We start from the raw sequence: 8,453 nt of genomic DNA on the forward strand, positions 1-8,453 counted from the left end.
ATTGCTGGGGCTGGGGGTGGAATCTGATTCCCAAAAATTACATGGTTCCCCAAATGGAAATTAGGGCCTATGGCAAGGCAGAAGGGGGGATGGAAGCTGGGGAGACAGCCAGTCAATTACCAACCTGCTTCACCAACCAAGTGAAAGCAGCAGAATGTTTTATTCACTCAACATTTATGAGGCGTATCTGTGTGCCCTGTCCGGGGATGTGGGTGGGGGCATGTGAAAGAAGAAAAAAGGGAGAAGGAAGAGGAAGTGCTGTAACACAGTGAAATAAGTAACAGTATGTACAAAGTGCTGATAACTAAGCCCTGCACAGGGCTTTAGAGTTTACAATCTGCAGTTTGTCTCACTAATCGTCACAATTTGGAAAAGGAATATTTGTCCTTATTTTTGGCTGTCCAGTATCTGAACCCCTTCCCCTCATTTGGGGGACCCTCCACCTTAGGGGTCTTGGTGGAGGGCAGAGTCTCCTACTATTCAGGCTGAAAATGTCTCCTGGAACATGGGCTCATAGTCTCAGTTTGGTCAAGCAGATGAACCTGTGACGGACTTTGAACTGGGAGCCAGTGACACAAAGAAGCAGAGACTGTGGATAACTCTTTTTGGCTGTGGTGGGTGAGGGTGGCAGCAACATACAATTTCTGGGGTGACAGAGGAAACAGAAAGGACATCCAGCTCCCAGTGCCGGTGGTAGGGGGACAAGCTGCAGCAGTTGGTACCTGGTGACAGTAGCAGCCAATTCTGCTGCTCGTTTTGGAGCATTGTTCTATCTGTGTGTAACCTCTGATTTTCCAACGCTTCCAGCAATTCTGCGAGTCAACCAATATCCTTTCAATAAACCTGTTTTTAATCAGAATCAGTTTCTGAGGCTGCAATTTAGTGAAATACAACCCTTTGAGGTCAGTATTATCATTATCATCCTCCTTTTCAGGTGAGAATACAGGCTCTGAGAGATTAAGTAACTTGTACCTAGGACCACACTATCTTCCAACTTCAAACGCATACTTTTTTCACCATATGCCTCATTCACAGGTAAAGGAGAAACAGAAAGACTCCTTCATTCGCAAAATAGTCCCTTTCTCTCCCCATCTGTCTGGTACCCGAGGGTACCACTAGAGAGAGGTTCCTCTGAGTCTGAAAGGCTTTTCCCTCAATTAAAAGGCAAACACTCCAGGGATCCTGAGGTCTTGTCAGCTGACACCTGGATGGACTTGTTTAACAGCTGCTTAAGAGTAAGGGCCCATGAGAGTGGGATACAGGTGGGTGGGACAGGAGAAGGAGAAAAACACTAAAAGAGGAGGAATAGGGTTTCCATGAGACTGGGACTAAAAACAGAACTTGCCCTCACATTTCTAAGGAGGATCTTTGGCTTCTCTACTTAGCCCACTGGGGTAAAGAGTGGAGATGTCAGTAGGGGAAGCCCCAGGAAAGACTAGATTGCTTCATACTGATGGTTCTCAACCCTGCTTAGGATCACCTTGGGAGGTTTTTTTGTTGTTTTTTTTTTTTGCGATACGCGGGCCTCTCACTGTTGTGGCCGCTCCTGTTGCAGAGCACAGGCTCCGGACGCGCAGGCTCAGCGGCCATGGCTCACGGGCCCAGCCGCTCTGCAGCATGTGGGATCTTCCCGGACCGGGGCACCAAACCCGTGTCCCCTGCATCGGCAGGTGGACTCTCAACCACTGCGCCACCAGGGAAGCCCACTTTGGAAGCTTTTTGAAAATACAAGTGTAGGGGGGAATGGGAGTGGCTGCTTGATGGATACAGGGTTTCCTTTTGGGCAATGAAAAAATTGTGGAACTAGATAAAGCTGATGGTTCTACAATATTGTGAATGTACTAAATGCCATTGAAATGTACACTTTAAAATGGTTAATTTTATGTTATGTGAGCTAAAATTAAAAAAAAAAAAAAACTGAATTCCCTGAATTCCCTGAGAGTGGGGAGGTAATAAAGAGCATGTATGAGGGTGGAGGAGTTTCAGAGAGAAAAGGAAGACTGGAGGAAATTCCTGAGAAGTGTGAGACTTTAGGAGAGACACACCTTTAAGATAACGTCAGTGAAGACTTACCATAATTTTCAGGAATCGGATTTGGATTTCCTTTGGATGTGACCATGCTGAGACAGGGCTGAGTAGATCTTAGTCTTACTTGGGTTATAACTTACACCTATTGTGTAAGTCTGCCCAAGGCTGGTCCTAGATTCTAGCAACAAATTCAAATGGGACCAAGTGCTCTCTTGCCCAGACATAGTCAGGTATGCCCCGATCCAAAGACATCTTCCAATAAAAACAGCAATAAACTAGGACTGTGCGCTCTTGCATAAAGGCCCCAGAGCACAACTCACACCTCCCAACCAGAAAAATATTGTTACCAGGGATGCTCTGGCAGTCAGCAATTGTAGCCTCTAATTTTGATGAAAATACTTGCCGAGACTGGATTGGCACAAACAAAGCACATTCACACCCAGCCAGCTGGACTCTATCTCAAGGTACAAGATGAAGAAGTTCCAGAAGGTGAAGAGATTGATACTCTTTATGGGAACAATCTGCAGTCATCTCTCTGTTACAGGTCTGGGTGAAAACGGTGTAAGGGAATGATAGCAGTTACAAGGACAAAGCAGTTACTGAAATGCTGCAAGCCCACAGAAAAGCCAAGGCTCCCCAGGAGACCCTGAGTGCCAGGGACACAGAACAAAGCAGTGGGTTTGCAAAATGACCCTTATAAGAAGGAATTACTAGCTCATATGCTCAATAGAGAAGGGAAACACTTTATGCAGAAAGGAAAGAATGACAACGAAACCAGATAAAACAGGTGGAACTGATGCAACCAAAGACAAGACAGCATAGATGGCAATTATAGCAAATCTCTAGGGACACCAGAGCAGATGTTCCTGTCAGGTTCTCTAATGCTGCTTCCCAATGCCACCCTACCCCCAACTCCCATCTTTGCTGCTTACCCAGCACGTCATTCTACTCTACAAGTCTTCCATCCATTTATTAATTCATGCAATAGAACTTGACTAAGCACAGTCTCTGTTCCAGATCCAGTACAAGGCTCTGGACATAGAAGTAAGGAAAACACAATTAAGGGCAGATTAAGAAGAGCCTCCGCACCTTAAGAACTAAAGAATTATGGTATCCCATTCCCAAAATAAAACTCAAATTAAATTTTTATTTTTCAAAATGACACAAACTTTATATATATTCTAGAATCAAAATAGCTTCCTTCTAGGTTTGAGGATTAGAAAGTTCAGATTACATTAAAGATGAATGTTTCTCTCATTTTGATGTTCCTGCTTTGCCAGTGCCTTAAGGGGTAACCTAGCTATGAGCCTTTTCCCAACCCTTAAAAAGCTCTCAAGAGGGAGGATGATGCTTGCCTTTCTGGCTACAATGGCTGCTCTTCTCTTTCCCAATTTCTGGTAACCACCATGGTTGTTAATGAGTGGAAGGAGAATAAGATGGCAACAAGGGGAGGAATTAATATGCTGGAAAAGGGACCAGATTTCTTGATGACAAAAATCCCACAAAATCATTTGGGCTCTCACATCAGGACACTGAATGAACTTTCAGTAGTTGTGCTTCAAGATGTGCCGAAGGTTTTGAGAGGAGGAACACCAAGATATCAGAGGGATGAAATGACTTCCATCTTAATGATAAACTAAATCATTTCATACTTTTAACACTATCTAAACATATAAAAATTGGGAGATTATATGACCCAAACCATAAAATTATGGCTTCAGCAAAAGTGGCCTTGTCCATCATATCCTTGAACACTAGAATTAGAGATCACTTCTTATAACTGACCTCAGGGACCATTGGAATCCAGTGGCTAAAGTCTGAGAATAATGTTAAACCAGGCAGGACTTGAAGAATGGCAGGTCCACAGAAAAGCAGTATAGGTATGGGTCAAGACCAGGGAGGAAAAGAGAGTTCCTGAGATGGATTCCAATAGCTAAAATAATTAGGCTTGGAACCTGAGAACTGTAAAGAAAGAAAGTTTCCAAAGTTATGAGCTGGGGACTCCCCTGGTGGTGCAGTGGAATCTGCCTGCCAATGCAGGGGACACGAGTTCAATCCCTGGTCTGGGAAGATCCCACATGCGGCGGAGCAACTAAGCCCATGCACCACAATTACTGAGACTGCACTCTACAGCCCGCGAGCCACAACTACTGAGCCCAAGTGCCACAACTACTGAAGCCCACGTGCCTGGAGCCCTTGCTCTGCAACAAGAAAAGCCACCACAATGAGAAACCCACGCACCACAATGAAGAGTAACCCACACTCACTGCAACTAGAGAAAGCCCATGTACAGCAACAAAGACCCAATGCAGCCATAAATAAATAAATAAAATTTTTTTAAAAAGCTGGACAGTGGAAGAGGAGTTAAAAGCCAATGATTTACTGTGTAGAGTTGGGTTCTAAAGGCAAGATTAAATAATCAAAGGAGAATATGAAAGAATGTCAACATGTTAGCAAGGTGTGGCAGGCCTGCTAGGAAGCCTTGATGGGATTTTGGCTACTGGGCCCAACAGAATGTTGCTTACGTGGCACTTCTCTTCCAGTTCCTAAGTTCACCTGACAGGCCATACAAGCCAGAACCTAAATGGAATTGGTTCATGGATGGTTAGTATGCCCATAGCTGAGAGATGTGCAACAAATTAAGTGAGATTAGAAGAGTCTAGATTACACTCCTGAGCATATATCCAGAGAAAACTCTAATTCAAAAAATACACATGCGAAAGAAAAAAGAAAAGGTACATGCACCCCACTGTTCATAGCAGCATTACTTACAATAGCCAAAACATGGAAGCAACATAAATGTCTGTTGACAGACAAATGGATAAAGAAGATGTGGTACATATATACAATGGAATACTACTCAGCCATAACAAAGAATGAAATAATGCCATTTGCAGCAACATGATGGACCTAGAGATTATCATACTAAGTGAAGTAAGTTAGAAAGAGAAAGAGAAATATCATATAACATCACTTATATGTGGAATCTAAAATATGACACAAAGGAACTTATTTACAAAACAGAAACAGACTCACAGACATAGAAAACAAATTTATGGTTACCAAAGGGGAAAAGGGGTGGGGGAGGGATAAACTGGGAGTCTGGGATTACCAGATACAAACTACTGTATATAAGATACATAAACAACAAGGTCCTACTGTATAGCACAGGGAACTATACTCAATATCCTGTAAGAAACCATAACGGAAAAGAATATGAAAAAGAATATGTATATATGTGTATATATATATAACTGAATCACTTTGCTGTACTCCAGAAACTAATACAACATTGTAAATCACCTATACTCAATAAAAAAAATTTTTTTTGAAAAGAAGTGTCTGGGGGAATTCCCTGGTAGTCCTGTGGTTGGGACTCTGTGCTCACACTGTCCAGGGCCTGGGTTGGGAAAATAAGATCAATCCCTGGTCGGAGAAATAAGATCCCACAAGTTGTGCAGCATGGCCAAGAAAAAAATGAAGAAGTGTCTGGGCTGTATCTCTGACTGTGGTTGTCAGTGATTTGAAGAATGATTGGTTTCAGGGATGGCATGAATCCCAAGCCAGGATAATCAGAGTTCTCTAACTGCAACAGATGGAAAGGTGATTTCTTCTCTGTTCAGTTGGAAGGCTATGTGGATGAAAGCTTAGACTTGCCTGAAGACAAAGCTCCAATTTCATGGGGACAATGGAATTTGGAGAATGAAGCCAACATGCAAAGAGAGGTAGAGAGGAGAGGACACACGGGAGAGTGATGGGAAGGGCAGTTCCACCTCTGACCTCCATGGTTTGGTTGCAAGAGGCAATACATTCTGTTTCCACTTAGACTAGTTTAAGTTGTGTTTCTTTAACTTTTATCCAAAGAATCCTATCCTAGCAAAGCCATCTGGCAATATTACTGAAGGAAATTAATTGCCTGAGGAATTTATTAAAAGTTGCACAGGTACTACCATACATCAACTAGAATGGTTAAAAATTTTTTAAATTGACAATACCAAACGGCGAAAATGTGGAAAAACTGGGACTCTCAGATATTGCTGAGGACAAGGGGTAAGATGATAAACATAAAATAAAACAACTTTTTGTCATTTTCCAGTAAAGTTACACATACCCCTTTCCTATGAGAGAGATTCCACTTCTAGGTCTTTACCCAAAAGAAATGAAAATATATGTCCACAAAAAGATGTACAAGAATGTTCTTAGCAGCTTTATTCATGATAGCTCCAAACTGGAAGCAACTCAAATGAGAATGGATAAACAAATTGTATATATTTATAAAATGGTATAACACTTAGCAATTAAGGGTAATGAATCACACTAATATGGCTGAATCTCAAAAAACTTATATTGAGCAAAAAATGCCAGACACAAGAGTACATAGTGTATGATTCCATTTTTATTAAGTTCTAGTAACAGGCAAAACTAATCAATTATGGTGATAAAAATCAGGAGGGTGGGAGGAGGAGTTTGTTTGGGAGGAGACATTGACTGAAATAGGCACAAGGGAAATTTCTGAGGTCGTAGAAATGTTCTATAGGGTGGCAGTTACATTGATCTATATGTTTGTCAAAGCTCATCAAACAGTTCATTAAAGTCTGTGCATTTTATGTAAATTATACCTCAATAAAAAAGAATATTTGTACACCCATGTTCATAGCAGCATTATTTACGATAGCCAAAAGGTGGAAGCAAACAAGTGCCCATTGACAGAAGAATGGATAAACAAAAGTGGTGTACACATACAATGGAACATTATTCAGCTATCAAAAGGAAGGAAATTATGGGCTGCCCTGGTGGTGCAGTGGTTAATACTCCACCTGCCAATGCAGGGGACATGGATTCGATCCCTGGTCTGGGAAGATGCCACATGCCACGGAGCAACTAAGCCCGTGCGCCACAACTACTGAGCCTGCGCTCTAGAGCCCGTGCTCCACAGCAAGAGAAGCCACCGCAATGAGAAGCCTGCGCACCACAACGAAGAGTAGCCCCCACTCTCCGCAAGTAGAAAAAGCCCGTGCGCATCAATGACGACCCAACGCGGCCACAAATAAATAAATAAATTTATTTAAAAAAAGAAAAAAAAGGAAGGAAATTCTGACACACTCTACACCATGGACGAACGTTGAGGACATTATGCTAAGTGAGAGAAGCCAGTCACAAAAAGAAAAATACTGTATGATTCCACTTATATAAAGTACCTAGAATAGTCAGATTCATAGAGGCAGAAAGTAAATGACGGTAGCCAGGGGCTGGGAAGGGGAGGAGGGAATGGGAGTTATTGTTTAATGGGCACAGAGTTTCCTTTTTGCAAGATGGAAAGAGTTCTGGAGATGGATGTTGGTGAAGGCTGCACAACACTGTGAATGTACTTGATACCACTGCACTGTATACTTGAAAAAGTTTCAATCAAATTATGGTAAATTTTAAGTTATGTGTACCTCAGCACAATTTTTTTAACATCTTTATTGGAGTATAATTGCTTTACAATGGTGCGTTAGTTTCTGCTTTATAACAAAGTGAATCAGCTACACATATACTTATATCCCCATATCCCTTCCCTCTTGCATCTCCTTCCCTCCCACCCTCCCTATCCCACCCCTCTAGGTGGTCACAAAGCACCGAGCTGATCTCTCTGTCAGCACATTTTTTTTAAAAAAGATTATTGAAAAAAGTTGCACAGGGACTATGATTGTCTCCTTTTTATTTTGCCAGGTAAGACACAAAAAAACCCAACAAATAACCCGCCATCTACTATTACCTGCATTTCACAAAAGGAGGGATATTTTTGAAGGTAAAAAAAATGGAAGAAGGACATAGTCTCACGATAAAGAACAGTTCTTTACCCCAAAATGACATTTGAACATGTTCTCCCATGTTATTCTTACTCTTCTTATTTCATTACAGATTAATTTAAAAAAATTCCCATATCAGCAGCTGTTTGGAGACCAGAGTTTGGAACTGCTACCGCTAGTTACTACAGAGTGGGGGTGGATGGCACCAAAAGCAGTGATAAAAAGCCCGAGCCCACCGAACCATTATTTGACCCAATATGACATTTCCGGTGTCCTGAAACCGTGTTTTCATTCACGTGTAGAGACTATCACACAAAAATATCCCAGAGACAGCTTCTGAAAGACTGAAGATCAGAGAGACCTCTTCACCAGAGGATGACAGTGAGGGTTGGGGACACAATGTTCTTCTCACCCTGACACCCCCAGAAAGCACACTTGTGACTTTCCTGCATCTGTGTTCTAATTTGGGGGCCTTATATAGGGCGCCTGCTTAGCGTGCAAAAGCTCTTGCAGCTGCAACTTCACAGAAGCCAGGAAGTGAAGCAACCCAAAGTTGACACAGCCAGGAAGGCTGAGTCTGCGTGGGAAGTGGCAAGGTGAGAAGAAAATGCAGTAAGTGTGAAACCACAAGGA

The sequence above is a fragment of the Hyperoodon ampullatus genome (genome assembly GCF_949752795.1).
Source record: "Hyperoodon ampullatus genome assembly, chromosome: 19".
NCBI lineage: Eukaryota > Metazoa > Chordata > Mammalia > Artiodactyla > Ziphiidae > Hyperoodon > Hyperoodon ampullatus.